A 23,367-nucleotide genomic window follows, 5' to 3' on the forward strand; every position below is an offset into this window, starting at 1 on the left:
CCAACTACTTGTCTTCCACAGGATTTTTATTGGTATAGTGTTACCAGCTGCTGTTTGTGGTTTTGAAATCATCACCTATTTTGTTGCTTAGGATCCTGACTTCTTTCAACCCCAGAATTTCGTGGCCACAAACCATCAGATCAGTGATCTACATGATTCCTAATGATTTTTTTAGTACTACTTTGTTATCAGGAAACTGTTCACTGCAAGTTAATTTTCTCTACCTCATTTCCTTTTAAAAACACTACACTTTGCACTTGTTCTGTATTTTCATTCCCAAATCTCAACACACTGCACGATGTATGTGTGCCTAAACTCCTGGCTTCATTGAAGCGAGTTGAGGTTTTTCCCATCACCCTCAGTGTTGCCGATATTTGCCCAGCCTTACCAAATCAAAAGATATATAAAGGAAACACAGAAATCCTTAAAGTTTATCCTAAGTCCAGTATGAAGTCAGACCTTATGTAGGAGTAGAAAGTTTGCATCATTCTCTTCCGAACTAGGACAGTGCTTTAGTGCATTTCCTACTATTGGTGGGTAATCTGTTAAAATCTGTGTTGTACACCCAAGAAAAACTCAATTGTGAAGAGACCTGAAACGAGTCTGTACTACCAGGCTGAGGACTACTATTATAGTAACAGCACCCCAGAACAAACTGTAGTACCAGAACTCCCCTTGTACCAATGACCATGCAGACATTGCATAATGGTCCCTAACAAAACCTATGAGCCAAGACTTGTTAAATCAGGACTTGAAAGGACAACTGAGACAAAGCATCATGTTTGAGGAGGCATATCAGTATCAAAAGACCCAGGGTCTTTCTCCAAGGGCTGATTGTTCCTAGGTATGAGCAGAGGTAAAAGGGATAGGGGTGAATTGACAGGAAGACCAGAATAATGAAGACTGGGAAATTTACACAGTGGTATTAAGTTTGAGGAAGAAAAGCTGTTGAACAGCAATACCCTGTAGAACCAACACCATCTGCTTTAATCAAGGAAAACAACATTCACAAATCATTTGGTATTTTAACTTATTCAACAGTGATAGTTACAGTCAACGCAGGCTATTTTACGGCCTCTGTTGACTGTCACATGCAAATGAGTTTTTCTTAGAGTGTATGACAATAAATATTGCATAAAGATATGACAATAAATATTGCATACAGAACTATTGGATTGCTTCCACTTCCTTGAAATGAGCCGCTCGTTGCACAAGGTTCTACTCCAATATCTGCACCACGCATCCCTCAGGACAGACTGTGGGATGTGCCAAATTCACTTTCTGTTCTCAAGCCTACTGAAGAGTTGCAGTTTTCCTTTCGGTTCTGTGGGACACCTCCCTGGAAGGGTTTGCACACATGTACAGTGATGACAGGAGTTAACTGCACAGTGGCTGAAATAATGCATGAGCCTCTGGGTATGAGACCTCAGAAAGGTCACAGACTCCCTCATTAGCAATTTGTTTTCTTTTGTGTCTGTGCTCTGCCCTTTTTCATCCAGAGAAAACACCTCTGAATGCTAATGCCACGGTGCTTGGCATCCTCTTCACCAGTCATGTCAGCGTTATTAATTAGGATGGTAGAACAAACACCATCTCACACAGGTCAGGTAAACCCAGTTTGACACCAAAGGAAGAGGAGACACAGCAGAACAACAAGAGAGGACCTAAACACACTTCCAGGGCTCAGTAAATAACAGCTGGGGAGTAATAGGATGAAACAACGAAAAACACAGCCTGCCTCTTGCTGAACGTGTGGAGTCGCCTCCCAGGAAAGATGCTGGAAACCAGACTAACTGCAGGTTTGAAGCTCTCCATAGGCAGCTAGACCTTGCCTTTAGGCACAACGTGAGCAGCGAGTAGAGTATGAAAGCATTTATGGATCATTTTCCCTTTTCCTTCTGCTGACTGTCAGCAAGATTGGCACCGAAATATTTTCCTACTGGTCTCATTGCTCCTAGACCTTATCATTACTTGCAAACCCTTTGGGGGGTCTCAGCTAACTAGAACAGAAGTATTAATTTGTTTCTTTTCATCCTTCTACACATATGCTCATACACATCTTACCAAAAGGCCATTAGAAATAATGTAGCCTTTAATATTGTATAGGATCTTTGCATCTCCAGTGACTTAATGGTGCTCCTCAAACATAACCTCACATACCCACCACCTCTGTGAATAATACCATGTTGCTCAGACTAGCCTTGGAAGCAAAAAGCATGCTAATTCTGACAATCAGAAGCAAACCACTATCACTGCTTACAAGATGTTAGTCATGCTGAGATGCCAGCATCCCTCCCCAGTTAACACAGGCACCTACAAGAGATGATGCTGCTGTATTTTGGGCTTATAAATAGAAGGGAACACCCTTCGAAGTCAGAAGTCACTCTGACAGTCAGACAGTTGCCCTGATGGGAGGTTTCTAAGCAATATTCTTGCAGGGAAAAGCCTTCCCCACAGTCTATCCGGCCACACCATTACCTTGTCCTTACTGCACAGTTAAGCTTTATTAAAGCAGATCTTCCCCAGGACCCCTTGCCTCGGTGTCAAACTGGCAATCACTGGACCAAGAGTAGAACAGTTAATGAGGAAAACTGCCTCAGCACTCCAGACTTGCTCACCTTGGTGTTTCTTCACTGTTTGTGAAGCCCTTAACGTTTGATCACAGCTGACCTAAAATGCTTTTAATTTGGTAGCAGAGATGCTCCTTACCTCGGCGCATTAGCCCAAAACATACAGTGCCAAAGAATAACTGTTTTGACACATTTCCCCCTATATTACAACAGTAGGAGTGCACGCAGTTATGTTTTTAGAGCTAACCTAAAGGCCAAAAGCATCTCCTCAACATGGATATTAATTTACTTTGTTAATCTCCCTGCAGTGGGAAGGGAAAATTGCTCTCTATGCATAGTAAGAGAAGCCACTAATATAAATATCATGTTCTAAAACATTCTTAGATAAGCTGAAGTTTGGAGAAGGAATGTTAATTTCTGGATGTCTCATCTGCCTGGTCACATCTAGTATTTTTAAATAGAAACTGTAAACTAACACACTTCAAATGTCAAAAATGTTTGCTTTGTGGTATTAATATATTGATTCTTGCATCCTCTGACACATGAAGAACACGATTCCACTGATAGAGTGGAGAATTACATTTCATTTAAATGTCAACGTGGTCAAAATGCTACATCCGATATCACGTCAAGGAAAGACATGACATTCCCTTCCTGTGCTTCAGAAAGAGATTGTATGTATGTAGGGAGGGGGATACCTGCTTTTGGGAACATGGAGTTGAAGGAAAACATCTGAAACATGAAAGCCTGAAGACAGAGCTTTGAATTTTGCTGTCATGTTTTTGCTGTCTGCAAGCCTTTAACAGATCAGACTGAACTCAGAGACTTTCAGGAAAAAGACACTGAGATTGAAGCACAGAATGGACGAACTCAGAACTAATTTATATTAACCAGTGGGACAACCTAAGAGAAAGGAAGGATTAGTCTTCTCAGATAGACGGAAATGTTAGTAAGGAAAGAAAACCAAGTCTTCACTGCCTTTGGACAGAGGGAAGCAGACCAACGACTGACAGGCATCACTGGTGAAACCCACTGCTTCAACTGGCAGATGGGTTGTAGGTACCAAAACCCGACACAGCTATTGACACTACGATTTTTCACATTAAGAGATCAATTTTGATTTTGGGGTCAACTTTGAACAAGGCTTTTAGATCTCCCTTGAAAATCCATTAGGTTACTATAAGATAACAGAGAACTTGCAAAGCATCTACAAAGTGTGTAGACTCTCTGTAGGGCTGTGTCATGCTGCAGAAATGGAAGCTATTTCCATTTGCAGTTGTCTTCCCTGCCATTTCTAACACTGCTGTTGTAAAGGTCCACATCTCTATTTCCCACAGCACATGAGAGAGGCTGTAGCATTGCTTCTCAATAAACTGAACTGCTTCCCACAGCTCTGTGGGAATTTATTTCTTCCTCTCAAAAAGATGCTTTTCAGTTTCAAACAAAAATGGGTTTGTCAACTGGATGGATTTGATAGTTAGATAAATGTGTTTTATCAACAGAATGGATTAGGCTGTTTGCATTTTGTCACCACAATCTCAATCCATCCTGCCAATAAAACATATTTCATCAAAGCTTTAGGCCACCATGCTAACAGAATGTGTTTTGTCAACAGCCTAAATCCATCCTGTCAACAAAATCCATTCCGAAGGAAAATAACTCAATCTCTTCTGTCAACATCAGGAGTAAAATCTAGGTTGTTAGTGCATGAAAACAAAACCAAACCCCACAGTTAACCATATCCATATTTTCAGCCTGAAAGAAGAAAAACACAGAAGTATCCATCAGCTTTGCATGTGTAGATGAAACAGGAAGGAAAATTAACTAATGCATTAATATTTCCTGGTGTGACTGGGATGTGATCAAGCTATGGAATTGTCCGTGCTGAAGCCTGAGGTTTCTACTCCCCAGACCCCAGAACTGAATTGAACATCTAGATCCCAGAGATGCTGGATATGGAATATGTATTTGTTAGGAAAACTCAAAGGCTCAGTAGGCTAATTCCAAGCATTCACAGAAGACTGTGACCCAGAAAGCTGATTTCTTCTGCTGTCAGAAAATCACAGCAGGAGAACCATTAAAAACATTGTATTGCGGGCTCCATCCTGCCCTCATGCTTTAATTAGAACTTGTAAATGAAATGGACTGATCCAACTGTTACGTCATGTTATTCCCTCGATGTACCTTGGCTTCCTGTGGCTTTCTGCAGTCCCTCTGAAGGGCAGAGTAAACCCTTTGTACAAGGGTCTTTATCAGAGCAGCCAAAGAGCCTTTCGTAGGAGGCATCAGTGTAGCTGGAAGCCTTCTAAGATCACAGGCACAGAGGTAGAAAAGAAATATGTTGAGTTTCAAAGGACACAGATAGGGAGCAATCATGTTTGTGTGCAGACACATATAATTGTAACTTCTGCATTGCACAGAAGCAACTACAAATCACAGCCATTTCTGTGCTTCTCCCAGCGGGCCGATTCCAGTGGCACTGTGGTTTTGCTCCTCCTTTCCTTCCGCTCTTTCACCTCTCAGGAACGTAACATTCATTTCCAATATTTATTAAAACAGTCTCAAAGCAAGACTGCAGATATTAAAGTCTGATCCCTCCAATCCTTTGCTTGCGATGAAGGCCTGTCTCCTCCTCATTCACTCGCTCCCACATGTGTTGTGAATATTAGCAGTAGTTTTCACTTCAAGCCCTTAGTCAATAAAGATTGATTGTTATCATTTAATAAAACTCAGATATGCTTTTATAAAAGGTTTAGTGGCTTTGGATGCCTACCTTGAGATGCTGCAAGAGACCCCAATTTTCCTAAGGTGCAAGCCATATTCAGACTTCCAAAATTGATTCGTTCAATGATCTCAGGTTGGGCATGCAAAACCAAGCACCCTTTCACAAGTTACATTCACCTGCTTTTCTCTGGAGTTCAGAGAAAGGCCCTGCATTGTGTTATATGGACATAATACGAAGGATGCACTGCAGTCATGAGCGCTTGAAGGAGTTCAATGCAACACTGAGATTGGGCTTTTTGGCAGGATATATCTGAGTTTAGATACATTCGGATCTGTATCCTAGATGTGAAATAGCTCATGGGTTTATTTTTATAAGGCATAATCTCTCTTAATCTGCAGCTATTTTTTTTCCCTCTCAACCCCCAGCTCATTGTAAAAGACAATGAAAATCTGAAGTTTATTTTAAAATAAGATGTTTGCTTCTCTTGTGCATAAGGGAAGATCAGAGGAGATGGAAGACATTTAATAACCAAAGGCAGATAAATATCTAACAAATGATATATTATTCAATAACGAAGCAGAATATGCAAATACAGAATGCTGGGGCCATTACAAAGCAACTTTCATTCTGCATCTTAGCCTGTCCCAGCTCCTGATGCAAGTACAGATAAAAAGACCTGTGTTGTGAAAGATGCTTTTGAGTACTGCATACTCAATAAGAACTCCATCTTGAGCAACAAGATAGCACATAGATCCCTCCCAGTTAAGGAAGGTTTTGCATCATCACATTTACTCATTTCTCTAATTCAGGTGAAACTCATGCTATTTATAATTGGCTTCAGGCTCTTATTATAAGAATCCATCCCGTCCTCCATATGGTCCATGTTAATTATCAGCCTTTTGAACTGCACTATTTGGGGATGTATTATGGAACGAAAGGATTCATTTTAATCACACAAAACAGAGGAATATAGCCACCTGCACAGGAAATTGCACACTGGGCTTTTGCACCTACAAAATAGTCTCAAGTGTTTAATGACCTATTGATGTAGTTGTTTTGGCTTTCTAAGCTTTGTTTAACATTCGTACTGTCTTCTAGACTCTTGCTTACACCACTCGCCTTGATCATGTACAACTTCAGATCAACTCAGCAGGCTCTTCCCCAGCTCTTTTTCATAACACTTGGCAAACAGGTACAAACAACAGCAGTAGGTATTTATTTTTCCCATTAGTAGGGGGCTTGGATCTTGAATTGTGACCCTTAAGAATGGGATGCTGCTTGCTCAGCAATGCCAGGACTAAGTTATTTGGGACAGGGATCATCTATTAATTACCTGAAGAGAAATTCATACCACTGCAGAAATGTTATCTTTATCTGATCAAAAGAAATGGTTTCTCTGCCTGCCAAATTCTCATCCGGGTCACACAAGCATTAATCCATTGACAGGTCTGCAGAATGATTTCTACTCTCTCTTATTAAAATCTTCTATACATAGATTCACTCATCCTCTGTAACTTGTTAACAAGGGATGTTTGTTCAGACCAAACAGCTTCAGGAATATCAGAGCTGACCTGGCCACTAATACAAAGCTTATTTAGTGGAGCCAATGCTGTCAGTCACATTGACAACACGAAACAGAAGGGAAAATCAAAAATCAGCAGCAATGCAAAGCACAGTAATGAGCTGTCACTGTAACAGTTCAGCATCAGGACCAGACAAAAACATCAGGAGGAGCAGGGGGAGTGTGTGTGTGTGTATACATGTGTATGCAAATACTATCATCTAATATATACCATCATGTCTAAAAACAAGCAAATAATTCCAGGGATACTATGAAGAGACCAATTGCTGTCACACTTTGAGGAGCAGTGAAAGAATCACTGGGAGAGGTGAGTATTGGACAGCTTAATAATTGAGCAAGGTGCTAACTGAAACCCTGATCAGCTGAATAACCAGCTCCATGGTGACAGGCATTTACAGAGTCCAACTGCACATCTGCTTCCTTTCAGTCCAGTGGGATTGTTTCATTCCCAAGTTCCCCACACTGATGGATCTCACCTCACCCGATTCCAAACCAGTCACACTTCATTTTCATACACTTCTGATAGGTTTTCTGGCATCTGTAGTTTAAAACTCTGCTTAGTTCTGAAAAGACATCACTTCCATCATATGCAAAGAAACAAACCACACAATCCTTTAACTCGTGTTTGCTTTCCTGATCAAGAGCAAAACAAATGCATCCTCAGCTTTTGGCACCTTGCAGCACTATTTGTTCATGGTACCTCTGAGGAACTCCAGGCTTGCTCCCTTTGCCTCTAACACAAATCAGGGGGTTAGTCCTGTGTTGACTGCCACAGTTTTACTTTATGAGGATTTGAGTAGCATCTGAGGAAAGGAGGATTTTTATTTCCCCAGTGAGCAATTGCTTGACATTCGACTTCTATCAGTCAAGCCCCAGGTAGACTGTGATACCTCTTGAATCGCTACTGAAACACTGGGATTTACAAGCCATTGGAAATGGTTGACTACAAGACAAGACTCTCGGCTATAAGCCAGGAAACCTCAGCTCAGTCACTGACCTGCTGTTACTTTGGGAAGTCCTTTCATTTCCTTGTACCTACTGTTTTCTCTCCCATGCTTTATAACATATTAAACACTTGGACACTAAATTTTTCCAGCGCAGAAAATGTGTGTGTACAGCAATCTCTACAACAGAGTCTTCATCTCATTGGGTCCCTCTCTAGACTGTAGCAGCCTTCAAAGCACAAGTGCCATTCCTCCATGACCATATTTCCACAATATTCAGAATAATCCCCCCCAAAAAAAAACCCCACACGGATTCATATTCATCATCATCATGGCCAGAACAAGTAGATTATTTTACCTTGAAGAACTTACTTCTGGCTCATACTCAGCACCTGTGTATTCCTAGTGCAGGATTACTGTTTTGCATTTTTATTAAAACCTTATCAGGTCTAATGCCTCCATTTGTCATGGTACAATTATATGAAACTGGAAATTAGGCAGGGTCTTACACATTCCATTTTGTAGGTATTTCATCATGACCTTGTAGTGATGGCATTTATCAAGCTAACACCAAATGATCCTCTCTACCATCGTATGTACTAATGGTTACTCTGCTCCTGCTGCCTGTTACCTTTGTTTTTCCATTGCTGCCATTGTGAAATCAGCCACATGATTTGTCCAAGGCATTTGCAGAAGGGTTGGGGGGAATAGACTCCAATTAGAAGTGAACCCGAATAGAAAACATCCAGATAAGGAACCAAAAGAATCACTGTTAGCCTTTAATCCTAGCAATTTAGAAGCTAGAAGCAAAATAGAAGCTGCAGGTATATAATTCATGGAAGCTTTCTCTGCAAGGGCAAAGGATATTGTGTGCCCCTGCAAAATCCATAACATTCATTCAGAGGCCTGAATCATCTCGGCTTAAACATCCCTTTTCTGGAGGAAAAAAAGGCTCTGTGATGCTCTTTGCTTTCTGGAAACAAAACACTGTGTCTGTAACGCTCTCCTGGAGGAGGGATTCAGCAGCATGACTTCATCCATTGATTAGGATCCTGAACCACAGCTTTGAAATTGTCACCGGTTGCTATTAAATGTGTTTCAGCATTGCTTGTTAAAACACTACATTAAAATCCCTTAAGTTAAAGACAACAAAAACAATACCTAACTTCCAGTTCCTAAAGGATCAGTAAACTTGAGAGGTTATTTCAGCCTTTATAGACTTTCCCATCACTTTTGTCCTCTCTAGAGATGCTACCAGTAATGCCCCCATCCTTGAAGAAGTGCAAGAAAAGGATACCCAGCACTGAAGTGTCAAGCTTCTATTGTAAATCCCAAGGGAATTTTTCCAACCCCTGTTGCATTTGTGCCAGAAGAAAATACTTCTGTGAGCTGTACCCTGCAGCAGTGAGAGGGAGAAATGGAACTTCTGCTGCCATCACATGTACAGGTAACCCCTGCCCTCATCTAATCACTGCAAGAGTCCCATCATTAAACATATGCAGAGAGTCAGAGACAAAACCCCATGGAAAACCTTCCAGGCTGACTCACACAGAGGAAGGATTTTGCAGGGCACACGACTGTGGTTTTCAGAAATAAATGCCAAGAAATTGCTTGCTGTAAATCTCGCTGCTCTGGAAGAAGCAGACAAACAGAGTAGCCAGATGCCATCAGCCCTGGGGAAAAGATGTCTGATTGCTCAAAGTGCCTTTGAAAATTCACCCATCAAGACAGAAGATAAGACAGTGGCCAGGTATCCTCAACAGGGAAACTTCTGTTCAAGCCAAGGCCCTTTCCTTGTGGGTTCATGTTATTAACCTCAAAGCAATACCAAAAATGCCTTAACTCCCAGTGGAGTCAATGGGAAAGCTTGAACTGACATTATCAAGGGAAAAGCTGAGTGGGCTCAAGTCCTCTTTTAGTCTGATGTGGCTCCATTAAGCTCAGATGAGTAACTCCCAGCTAAATGAGAAACTGTCTTTATCTTCAGCCTGCCTGCCAGCACGGTGGCTTTATCAAAAGGAGATACAATAAGGGATGTCAGCAGCCATTTTATATGGAAGCTCTACCAGCTTGCTCTGGAACTTGCTTGGTTCAGCGAGCAAAGATCTGTATTACCAGTAGCTGGGAAGAGCTTAACAGACTAAATATTTCAAAGCAGACCTCTACAGATAGATAACATCATTTTTATTACTGAATTCTCTGGAGAACGAGACACCTCTCACCTGAGCTACTACCTAAGCTTAATGAAAGAGAGAAGTGGAGAGGAAAAGCCAAGGACTTGTGTCTCTACATTTTTAAGTGTCCTTTTATCCCTTCAGTGAATCCCATTATAGGCATCGGGCAGAGTCACAGAAGGACACCATGAAATGATGAACAGCTACCTCCTCTCCCTACTTCCTTTCAGCTCAGAAAGCATCTATTAGTTCCATGCAGCAGATTTCCTGTATGGAGAAGAGATGCAAATTGATTCACAGTGGACAAAAAGCTTCCAGCTGATGGGATTGGGGAACAATGGCAGGGTGACATCTCTTCTGTCTTCTCATTTCAGTTATAAATATGATGCTGCTGTTGTAATTTATTAACCGTGGATTAATCCCATTCCCTTGAACTTCCTCTGCAAAGCATCCTCTCTAATTCCTGCTCCTAACCAAACTCTTTTAAGATCTGCAAAGTTACTTTCAATGGGAGCAAACTGCACCCCCCAGGAAATAATTGCAACAAGTCAATAAGGCAGGGCAGGCTGATGGTGCTTTGAAGCAAACAGTGGCTAAATCACTGGGAAAAACCTCACTTGGCACAAAATACTCTATGAGCAGCAAAGCTAGTTCCTAGCAAGCACAGAGGAAAAGAGGCTTAACAGCCCAAGCATTGCATTTCCAGCACTGTAAAAGCTGGTCAAATAATGGGAAAATGTATGCAACTATAAAGTCAGTTGGTGATAGATGGGGAGGATTAAGCTCTGTTGAATAAGTTATCCTCTGCAAAATAAATCTCAGCCTTACCATACTGCTTGACAAATAATGGACAGATTAACTGGCTAAATTTTGCATAATGTATTGTTTCCTAAGGTTGTAAACTACCCCTTTAACACACACACACACACACACACACACACACACACACACACATTAAAAGTAATTCTTTCTTTTAGCTTGAAATTATTTTTCTGAAAATTCCTCCCCCTCCCTTAAAAATCTTTATCTTTATAAAAGAACACAATAAAACTAATCTGCAGCAAGTCCTAAAATGGATTTATTAGACTGTATTAAATCCCCACAAAGACTATTTGTTCAGTGCAGTTTAATATCCTTCATAAATGGAATACAATAAATTGACCTAAGGCTACTCTGAATCTAGATGAGCATTAGCAATGTGGTTTAATTAATCCATTCCAAGTTAAAAATTTCTGGTAATTCAAAAAAAATTACTTTTTTTAATATACTTTAGAAGATTTTCTGCAATGTGGCAGTCATGGAACTCCGTGGGAGATGGTTACTAAATCCCTTCCATGTCTGAGAACATCTGCTTTAAGACTGACTTCACCATCCCTGGCTGTGTTCAAGGCCAGGTTGGACACAGGGGCTTGGAGCAAGCTGCTCCAGTGGAAGGTGTCCTTGCCTGTGGCAGCGTTTGGAGCTGGAGGAGCTTTAAGGTCCCTTCCAACCCAAACCAGGATGGGATTCTATGACTTCATCCTATATTACCATCAGACAACCCATTACATCTTTGATTTGGTTCAAAATGGGTCTTCAAGATTAGATCCAACCTACTGTTGCTTCTTGAGACTAACGTTGTTAAAGAGATGTGCAGTTATAAATCAAACCTACAATAAATGATTTCTATTTCTAAACACAGCACTGGAATGCCACATGGTTTATTACCATTCATAAGGATACACAAGTGAGTTTCCCATTCAGGCCACACCTCCATCTGTTTGTTATCTAGGGTGGATTTTGTCTATTTAAAAAAACACAGTTTCATGCATATGCTGACCTCAGAGCTGTCTTTTATCAATGCATCTCAATTAATATGTATTCAACTTCAAAAGATTTTATTGTGAGGCAAAATGCATGAATATTATGCCAAATCCTGCACTAGGGAATATTTTCACATAGGAGTCTTTGTTACAGCCAAGTAGTGTAAAAGACACTCACAATAAATGATCTGCACACATCTTACTCAAGTCCTCTGTCTGAAAGTGAATACCAGTAGCATCCACTTAAATCTAAAGGGAGCAAAGCCATATTTCTTACCTACCTGTCTACTTTCTCCTCCTGAATCAAAGACATTTTAGGTATTTAAGTGAATTAAAAGGTAATAAATCCTCACCTGAGAAATGATAGAAGTGCATAGCAAACACTGTGCTTAAATAATTCAGAAAAATGACCTGCAGTGATATTATTCCTGCTGAAGTTCAGGTATTTATTAGATTCCCTTCCTTTGTGCTTAGGTTCTTTCATGAATATCATTACATCAGAAAGGTGCCCCACGCTAGGGTAATGGTTCAGTGACTTAGTGAACCTTTAACAATTCCTTACATCCCTTTCTGCTGGCTGTGGCATCTCGAAAGGAGGAAGATATTGTCCATAAATTGCATGGGGACTAAACAAGAGGCAGAGAAAGGTAACATTCTTCTGTGCTGAGTTACGAATCCTCTCAAAATCCCCCCAACATCTCAACTAAACCCCAAGGCTACCCAGCCTCTCCTCCAACTCCAACAGAACTATACCAGATACAACAGCAAAACAGTTTAAGCCTCCATATATATATCCATAAGGGCTAACTGTCCACAGCAAGACATTGGAGCTCATTTCTACACAGGTTAACTGCAAGAGATCATAAAGCTCCAGCATATTTACAGTGCTACAAAGGGAAAATGGCTGCAAGGTGGTGGAGAGGGTAATTGCTAACATCATGTTGCTCCCCACTCAAATTATGTCCTCATCTCCTAACTCAATACAAAGCTGAATAAGAGCAAAATCAAACCAGATTTCGAGAGATCAAAAAAGGTGATTTCACTGTTTTAACAGGTGCTTTTAAAATCAAACAAGTTTATTGTTGGATTGGACAAGTTTAGATTGGATATAAGGAGGAAATCCTTTCCTGTTAGGGTGGTGAGGCACTGGAATGGGTTGCCCAGGGAGGTTGTGAATGCTCCAACCCTGGCAGTGTTCAAGGCCAGGTTGGACAGAGCCTTGGGTGCCATGGTTTAGTGTGAGGTGTCCCTGCCCATGGCGGGGGGTTGTAACTGGATGATCTTCAGGTCCTTTCCAACCCTAACTATTCTATGATTCTATTTCCTCATCCTTTTCCAGCCCCCCTGTGTAATTCTAACAAACCATTTTATTTCCACCCTCCCACCTAGGCAGGAGGAGTAAATAAACCTTCCTTTTCACCACTCCTTGCCTAGACTATCATTTTTTGGTGGTTCAGTCTGCTTCTTGATATGCCTCTGAATACAGATGAGCAGAGTGAGCCCTTGTCTCTGTTGCAGCATCTGTACATCAATGGGATACAGGTAAGCACACATTTTTCCACACTCTAGACATGCTGCTTAGACTCCCCTAAGTGAATTTCCATAGCAGAGGCCTCAGAAGCAAGTAATTTGCTGGAAGAAGTGCAAACTCCAGCTCTTAAAACAGCACAGGAAGTAGGAAGAAGCTTGAGAATGATCGATCCTCACAGAACACTGAACTGCCATAAGGCTCTGTCAGGGGTTTTATATAACTTTCCATGAAAAGCTTCTATTAAAATAAGCAAGACAAGCAAAAACAGGCAAAACAGGAGGCTAATTCCCTTAATTTTACAGAAGAGGCCACAGCTGAGATCCCCATCAAACCCTGATCACTTCCACTAACCCTTTTCCCTCCTGTCCCAGCCTTTTCAGCCTGGCAGATGCAACTGCTTGTAAGGCTGTTATGGTGATCAGATTAAAGAAAGAATTAAAAATAAACAGAACTGGGTCAACAGCAACCCTTTCTTATCACAGGGTAAATTTTAAGCTTCATCAGTAAACTTATCATTTAGTATATCAGCCAAACTAATGCTTGAACTTAAGCCAGCATCCCTGTCCTTGCACAAACTGTTGCTAGGGTGTCAAATAGTATTCTCCTTATCTCACTCATCAACCAAATTTCAGCTCAGAGCCTTCACCTTGCTGATGCTCACAAACAAGGCATTTAATAGGCTTTTTATAATAAACTCTCACTGACAGATATTGAGCCCACACGGGTAGCTAACTTAATCAATAGTCAGGTCTCCGACAGTCTGTATAGCAAATTATAGCTGGCATTTAATAGGACTGCAAAGCAGAAATAGCTGTAACATACCAGTCAGTATTTTAAGCCACATAATAAATTCAGTGCTACCCAGTTACATATCAATTAATAGCACTAAACATCCTTAATGTATTAACAAAGATGTCATTCGGGTATTAAAATTCAGTTCAATTAAAACAGCAATGAGATTTTAAATACCCACTATTTTAAAATTCACCTGATCTTTTGAGTCATTACAAAAGGCCCTTTAACCATCACGTAACAGCCTCATAAAATTCACACTGCAGGTCAAATTAAAACATGCACTTGCAAATATTACTACAGCACATTTGACTCCAGATTAACGCAGAATACAACAGCCAGAGCCAGAAGCAGCCCCAGACCAGCAGAGTTAACCAAAGAGCTGCTCCCAAACTGTATTATTATTTGACATGATCTGTACTTGAAGCAGTTCCCTGCACAAATGGAAATCAAGTAAACTGTTCAATTTATAACCTCCCAAGTGGCTCTGCTTTTCTGATGTATTTTTCTGGTGTATTTACCCAGCAGTTTCTGCTTGGCTGGTCTATACCCTTAACAGGCAAAAAAGCAAACAGAGGCACAATAGAGCCAAGTATTAAGTGGGCACCTGTTGACCTGTAAATATTAAAGAAAAGAAAGGCAAGAATAATAGGCCAGGCTTATCCTGACTCCAGCTTTTAGCACAGGAGCCTCCAAGATGATTATGGCCCACTCAGAGAGGCAGGGTTTTTTCCACTGGTAGTTTCACACTTTGCAACTTGCCTATTTGATACCAACCAAGGAAGTTGTTTACAGGGGCACCAAACCAGGTTTTTTCCTCAGAGCACTTTACTTTCATCACAACCTCAAAGGAACCGTGTTTACAACAGGCCTTTTACCCCTTCTTCTTGGGACCCTTCACCTGGAGAGTTCACAGACCTGAAGTCAGTGTTGAAAAGCTTTCTACTCTCCAGGACTAACAAATTATGCTAGCAAATTTGGCATCATTTTCCCACCCCTGCCTCATTAGCTAGGACCCCAAGCTATACAGCTCAGATCATCGCCATTTACATGCTCATGCTCTCTCCTCCCATGTAGTTGTATCTCTCCCTTTTGCTGTGGGCTATACAGAAGCTGCTGGTGCACAGAAATACTTGCCTGTGCTAAGGGCAGGCTTCAGCATCTTTGCTGCCAACGCCAGAACTGCTAATTGGGATAAAGGATAATCAGGCAGGACTTCCTTCCCTCCATTTGTTATTATAGCAAATACATCCTAAAGCCTTGCTGTACCACCGAGCTACATAAACCTGGATCCTCCCAAGCATCAAACCACCACCACACAGTTGCCTTTGTATAAAACCAGTGGGGATCAACTGGTTTCATGGGGTCATCTGGGTCAGATTGCCTTCCGCAGCTGTGCCTAAAACTACGTGAGCCTATTCCTGCTGTGCATGCACTCACATCCACAGCCAAATGCCCACTGCATTCCTATGTATGCTCTGGTTTATGCTAAATTCTAATGCTGAAAACAGTAAACCCCCATACCTGCTGTGATTTACTTTCTTTTTGAGCAGCAGCCAAATTGAGCTGGACTTTTACTTCGCGGCTTTCAGGTGGGCACCCATGGCTGGGCCCTGCCACTTCAAGCAGGAGGTATGTAACCAAATTGAGTCGGACAGTGATTGATATTTTGCATACCCTGTAATTATGTTATTAAAGATTTGGAATGTCGTTTGATGTCAAATGATGTGTGATTGTTAGAAATGAAAGACAATTCATGTCTTCTTTCCAAGGGGGGTGGGTGAGAAAGTCCAGTAATGGGTTATGGGAGACTCCCTCCTGTTTAACATTATGGGAAGACTTAGTGGCAGTTCCTTATCCCTGCATAACTCCTACATAAGTTCCTATCCCTATATAACTCACTCTCTTCCCTTTCCAAACAGGAAACGCCTTAATCTAGGGGCTTATCTATACTTGAAAGTTAATTCAAGCTTACAGTCAGGCATAAATTTTAACAGCAATAGCTGTACTTGAATAACCACACAGAGACAGCTATTCCAGACTAAAAGCACTTTTCTTCTGTTTAATACACTTTCCTTTAGTCACTAATCCTAAACAGGTGATTAGCTCCCTATTAACACACTGAAACCATATCCAAACCCCTCAAAAGCCATTTCTTAGAGTTCCCTGGACAATGAGAGGGGCAGCAGCCCGTAATTAAGCTCAGAGCCAGAGCAATGTTTTGCCTTGCAGAACAAGCTGGGGGGGGGGAGTGATGTCAGCCTGAAACTACACTCCAAGTCCCAATCAGTTCATCTTTCTCTAGCTATTAATTGTATGTTCTGGATAAGGGCAAACTTCTCAGAGCTGCCCCCTTGTTTATTTACACATTATGGGGAGCTTTAGAGATTAGGTTTTTATGATCTTTTATAGCAACCCACCAGTACAGAGCCCTCAGCAACCAGAGGTTTCAATCTATTTGCATTATCATTAAAGAACGAGCTGTCCAGACCAAAATGCCTTTAGAGCATCATAAATAACACACTGCTAAGCCTGAAGCTTTGTGAGAAATCTCTCAGCAGAGGAGAATGAAAGAAACTCACAGAAACTCTGGAAATACAGAAATTACACAGCAGAAATAGCAGTCAGGAGGTGCTCGCTTCAGCTTTCACAAGGGTCTAACAGCATTTCATTCCTGGGTGATTTATTCCCTTTATTTAAATGAGAAGCATGTCTGCAGAAAGCAAAAGTCTTCCCATGTATCTCAAAGACTTATGGCAGTCTCACAGGTCTGGAAGCTTGGCCCTTTACTTAAGGGTAGGGGCCCTAAGGAATCAGGACCCCCCTTCTCAATGCTCCCATGAAGCCCTGAAGTGTCACTGAGCAAGCCATGCGAGTAGAGATTTTGAAGAGCACTTGTGCACAGCATCTGCTTCCTATGGACTTAGGACACACTGGGGAAAGCAAAAGCACAAATCTGTGTGACCCGCTTGGTTTTTTCAGCCCTTATTGCCCAGGGGTGCTGGGAAGGGTAATACTTCAATGCTGAAAAGATCCTCAGCTAGTTTAATAGGAGACTTTAATAGATACAAAAGACTCAGTGAGGGAATGTCAGGGCTTCCCAGGAATCACGCCAAACATGCAGATTTCACTCATCATATAGATTCCTTTAAGCAGGATGAAATTATCTGTTCTTTTCCACTTCTAAATGACGGAGAAAAATTAAATTAAGTTCAACAGGATGTTTTCATTCAGACCATAAGAAGTCCAACCAAAATCCAACAGTGGATTACCAAAGTGGATACTCAAATCTTGGGAGCATTTGAAAATTGAATCCATATCCAAATTAATCTATACTACCTTCGTAAAGCAAATTATAAGGACTCCAGTCTAGAAGCAACTGGTGCCAGGAGAAGAACCTCAGGTTTTAGCCTGTTACATGATGAACATTCAGACCACACACCGATCTCTGTTATAGAGATGAAGACCTGGATTAACTCCATCCACTTCAAAGGTGTTATGCCAGACAATGTCTGTAGGATCACACAGCACACAATGTGAGCTGTCCCCATCTCAGTTCCTCAATATGCTTTTAACTTGTGTGAGATCACTTAATCCCCTGCTTATAAAGCATTACAAGCAATAGAAAGGGTTTAAGAGCAAAGTTGTGCCATTCAAACTGAAAGAGGCCCTTGCTATAAAGTTTGGAGTCATATTCAGGTTCATTATGTTGAATACAAAGTTTTCATAGGTCTTGGGTAGCTTTTGAAATTCAGATGCAATTCTGGACATTTAAAACAATTACAGAAGTATTTATGGGCACATCCATCTCTAAAATCAATAAACAATGAAGTTCTTTATTGCAAATTCACTTGGCACGGCAAGTCTGGGCATTAAACAGCCTCCTTTCAAGTCAGGCTGAAACATAGGTGCTGACTCCTGATTGCAGCTAATTTTCATCTTGAATTTCCCAAATATCCCTATTAGATGCTTATGGACAATTCCAGGAAATTCGCCACACAAACCTGAATGCCTTCCACAAGTCAAAGCCAAATGAGGAAATGCTGAGCTTCAACCTTCTTTAGCACTCAATCATCTGCTGGTATGCAGGGTTCACCATGATCTCAGAATGCTTCTGTTCAAGCTGCTTCTTGTTTGTATTTGTTTCCATCCAAAACAGTACTGGGAAGAGACACTGCTGTTCCTGATGCACCTAGCCCTTCCATTGTGTATCATTTATGAACTAAAGGCTGGCCCTCTCAGCTTGCTTGGAGCACTCTAGTGGTCCATAGCTCCTTCTGCTACAGAAGGATTATCTCCACCACAGCAGTTTGAATAACTCCTAATGATGCTTTACATAAAGAATAACTACAGTAAAACTAGCAAGAAGTGGTGATTTCAAAGCCTGACAGACCGGGTTTGCTTTAAAGGCAACCAGCAGCTTTATGGAACAGTCTGAGAGGTGAAAAGGATGAGCAGGAGGAGAGTATGTTCTGCATGAGACAACTGAACAGTCTTAACATGCATGGGACCACACTGTTTTTCAGACCAGTGATTGCCATCAGCCCACTATCTCCTACCTAGTGATTGTGTACAACCATTTCAGGATAACAGCTCCATCACAGGTCTCCAGGGGATTTTATTCTCTGTATCTTCCCATTGCTTTTATCAAAAATTAGGTAATACATAGCTCAGGTTTTATCTAGGACAAAATGCATATGCCTTAACGTGTGACAGGGACACTTGGGTTTCTCTACATACTCAGCAATGTCAACCCTCATCTTTGGTACTGCCAACTTCTGTGATTTATATCAATTGAAAGGGACCCTCAAGCTGCTGCTGTTGGAATGTATGAGAATACAAGCTTTGTTCAATTAAAAGATATGAGACCAAAACTTTCAACGATGATGCCAGTGTCCCTTTAACACTGACAAAGCAGAAGATTTTTACTTATTTCATAGCTCATTCCTCATTATTTTGAGACACCCTGGTTAGTGATTTTGGAATATTTGGGACTGCTAATAGTGCTAAAGATACAAGCTGCAAAGTCTAACATAAGGCTGAAGGCTTCCAGAGCTGGGCCTTTTATAACATTTCTTCTCACAGCATCAGCTGATGAGAAAAGGAGGCAGAAAATAACCGGACAGAATCCCAAACCCAATTCATGGTTGTTTGCTGCTTTTATTCTTCCTGCTACAGGTCATTCTACCTGCAGAAGCTGTTTGTCATGTGTATGAGCATACAGGCATTTCAAGGAGCCTACAAATGTCATCAGCCGGCTGGGATCACATTTATGACCCAGCAGTAAATAACTGTCATGGAATGAACTAGATCTGTGGGTTCAATTCTATAAGATGCTGAGCCTTTCAATCGAATGAGTAATACAAACTGACTTCTTGCACACTAGAAGCTAAACACATACTTGGAACACTGAGGGAATCAGGCAAGCTCAGGATGAGGCTTAGACACCTAACTTATCTTCATTAAAAACCACTGTGGGGACTGCATTTCATCTTATCTGGGCTCTTAACATTTCCTCAGACAGACTGTAACAAAGCTGCTTTCACAACCTCACCTAAACGCTGCCAAAATGATGCTAACACTCAAGGCCTCAGTACTGGGCATTCAGATGAGCTTTAATTCTTCATGTGAAAGCCTGAGAAGAGCCTATTTTGAGGGAGCCTATTTCTTCAGGCTGCAAGGCTCAAAATCATGCCTGGGGATTAGTGACTGGAAAATTCAATAAAATCTGAATCTCCAGTAAAAAGGTTAATGGAAAATACCTGTTTAACAACAATACCAGAGCTCAGCTCCAGTTCACATCATTGGCCACAATAATGTTATTCAGTGCATATGATGACGTTCATGAAAAGCTCTTAGTTCCTTCCTCACTCTGATCTGGTTTTCCTCTCTCATTTATCTATGAAGAATTAAACTGCTTCAGGACAACACATTTACTTCTAGGACTATAAGAAAACTTTGGTGCCAAAGAGTTGTCTTTCAGTATATTTATATCAATATATAAGAATAGTACATTAAGAAAGTTGCCAAGCATCCCGTGTTTTTAAATCCACAATTTATTAAAGTTAACACCACCATCTATTATGCTACTGCCCATTCAAACAGTTCTTTTAACTACTTCTCATACCAAGTCATACAAAGTAAACGTTGGCATATTCACAGCAAAGACGTGCTAACAAGAGCCACAAGGTATTTACATAACATGAACCAGGTCAGCAGCCAGAAAAGCAGCAGAGCAGCAACTCCCAGCACAGCAAGGTACCAATTTTCTCCCCTATTCTGAGATATTCTCCAGAAAACAAGGTATTAAGTCCAGAGGGAAATGTTTCAAAGTTTACTGCTGCAATTATCACTTCCACAGAATGTTTAGCACCCTGTAGCTCAATTAGAAATAAATAGGTCAGCTGGATTGAATGAAAAGGCTCTAATTAAGGCATTTTTTGGTTTTAATTTTGCCCATAAGAACTGCATCCTGAACTAGTAGTTTTATTGAAGCTACCTGATTTATGTAATGCTGGATTAATTCATTTTGAATCACTATTTGATCTTTTATGATATTGCTTTGCTTTCTTCCCCCTGCTCACAAAGAATGATTAGGCTGTGCCGCTAATGAGAAACATTAATTTAATAGCTTTTAAATACATCATTAAACTCATTTCTTGAATACATTACTATTTCTCACTTACTTTGAATTCAAACACCAGCTTTCCCCCTTGAAGCAATGAAAACTTCACTCTCCATTTCCAACACGATCAGTTGATGGTGTACAGGGACAATCTGTCTGCCTGGCCCTGCTTCTCTTTATTAAAACCCACAAACTTCTACAATCAATCACAGACCCGCACTTTCTTTATGAGAACATCAAAAAGAAAATGGTAGCAGAAGTCCTAAGGTGTCCTGTATCCCTAACTGTTCCTAAACATAAAGTGTACTGTATATTTCAACTGGAGATTCTCATATGGACACATCTCTAAATGACACGACTCATTAATCCTTAGGATAAACACCACTTCACCAACATGCAATAGCCAAGGAGCTTGTCTGGGTTTTAAGTATTGCCAAGAAGAGTATTTGCCCCCATCTCAGATCCCTGAAGATAATGCAGTCTGATGAGAAACCACTTGGTTTTATAAGCATTAAAATAGAAAGATAAAACCAACTATTTTATACAAGAAGGGGGTATTTTCTTCAGCTTTTATTGCTGCTAAGTGAATGTGTTATTATGTCTCTATTACTTGGTATAATGCACTGCTCTCATTACACGAAAACAATCTGGAGGTGGAAACCAGGAAAAAGAATCATTATCTTTCTTCTAGGGTTTGCTTAGCTCCTCTCCTTTTGATGTGGGAACAGTTACAATAATGAGGAATATAATTCCATCAGCACTTCAAACAATGATGAGTCTTCAAAAGAAGGGGCGTTCTCAGCTGTCTTCTTCACTCTTCCTATCAACGAATAATGCAAAAGAAGAAACATGACTGCTACCATTAGGACCACATTTGGTAAAGAGAAGAATGAGCACAATCAAACCTTGCATCAGCTGCTGGGGAGGACAGTGTGTCAGTGCCAAGGCAAATGGCAGAGAACACCTAACACTACCTTTGCCATCAGCTTCCCCTTAGATAGCACCTCCTGAGCCAATCTCACAAGGAAGGTTCTGGGATTTTCAGTTACATGAGTTGCTTTGCACAGTTCATTGCCTTCAGATGTGCTCGCTTTAGATTTTGTTTGACTGCATCTGGAATTTATTTGGTGATGGATTGCATAGAGAAATGTAAGGAGGCATTTAATAGCAATCACCTCAGATTGTTTAGCTTGTGCAGTCAGACAGAAACATACTGATCTATACCAGGGTAATGCAATAATGGATTTAGGAAAGAGGGCACAGACACATGTGTATTTGTGACAGCAACCAATATCTCTGAGCTACATCCTTCTTTTCCTTTCCTCGTGAAAAAATGCATTACCTCGTTAGACAAGACTGGAAGAAAAATGAGGTGTCAACACACTAAAGCTGAAGATCCCTTCTGTTGTTGGATAACACAAAGCAGCTGAAGCAGATACATAACTTGTTCACAAAGTGAACTCAATTCTGATCTAATGACACTAATTTTATACAATACCTTCCAGTTATTGCCAGTTTACCCAGGCACATGGTGCCAGCTGGGGAGCACACCCAGAGCCACTGAAAACCCAAACGGGTTGAACGGGTTCAGTGCACATTTCAATCCTTCACTGCACAGACAAGTCCTGCTGCGTACGTTCAAGTGAGTACGCTTTGCCAACTGACTATCAAATAATCCCATGCTGTATTTGCTCTCTCCTCCCCTGTTGCAGTAGGTAGATGGGACTACATGTCTAAAAATGGTTTCTACTACATGGTCCTTGGAACACAACCTGAGGTTCATTCCTGCCCAGTTTTGAATACTCATAATAATCAGATGAGTTTGAGACAGGGAAGGGACACTCGCATTTGGGTGCTGGACTCGTGTTTTAACCTATTACAGAGACTGGTTAAAAACCAATTGGCCTTTAAATTCTTTGCAAAGCTTTGCCCTTTTTAAAGGAAAGCACCCTTCCTCTTCCCCCTTCCTCCTTATTCCCTGGTTATTTATTTTAGTCAGGGATGATCCATATGTGCATCCAGCTTGTACCACTGTGCTGCCTCAGTCTCCCAGCTGCACTGCAATAAACAGCAGCAGCATTGCTTTGCAAGATCAAACCCAGGAAGGGTGGTATTTTTTTAATGCAGATCTAATTTATTGGTGAACAATAAGGGCTATAAAAGCAGTCATTTCAAGGTTAACGTGCTACTCAAACATCCAACAGTTAGGCTGAGTGAATAATCCATAACTAATTGCTTATTTAATTGCACATTCTTTGTACATGAGGCAATTATAATACTCCTGAAGGCTTTAGTTCCCCCCCCCTTTAAGTAAGCTATGAAACTTCTATATCTGTTCTTCAACACACACACTTTGCTGCTTCACTGTATCAAGCAAGTAATATTATTCATATTCCCCAATTGGATTGCTTCTCTAGCCATTAATTAAACGGTAGCAGCTGATGAGAGCTCTGCAGAGGTTCTGTAATGCATAGAACAACCAACATTATTTAATGTATAGTCAAGCAGTACAGATATTCCCCATTACCCAGAACTGAAGGGATAGTGTGACACAAGCTGAATTACCAGTCTGGCTTCAATCATTCCATTGTTCATTGCTTTATGTTTTAAATGAAAACAGAA

This window comes from Neopsephotus bourkii, unplaced genomic scaffold (genome assembly GCF_033783945.1).
Source record: "Neopsephotus bourkii isolate Nb327-2 ecotype Australia unplaced genomic scaffold, CSIRO-AGI_Nbou_v1 NB_346, whole genome shotgun sequence".
Classification (NCBI taxonomy): domain Eukaryota; kingdom Metazoa; phylum Chordata; class Aves; order Psittaciformes; family Psittacidae; genus Neopsephotus; species Neopsephotus bourkii.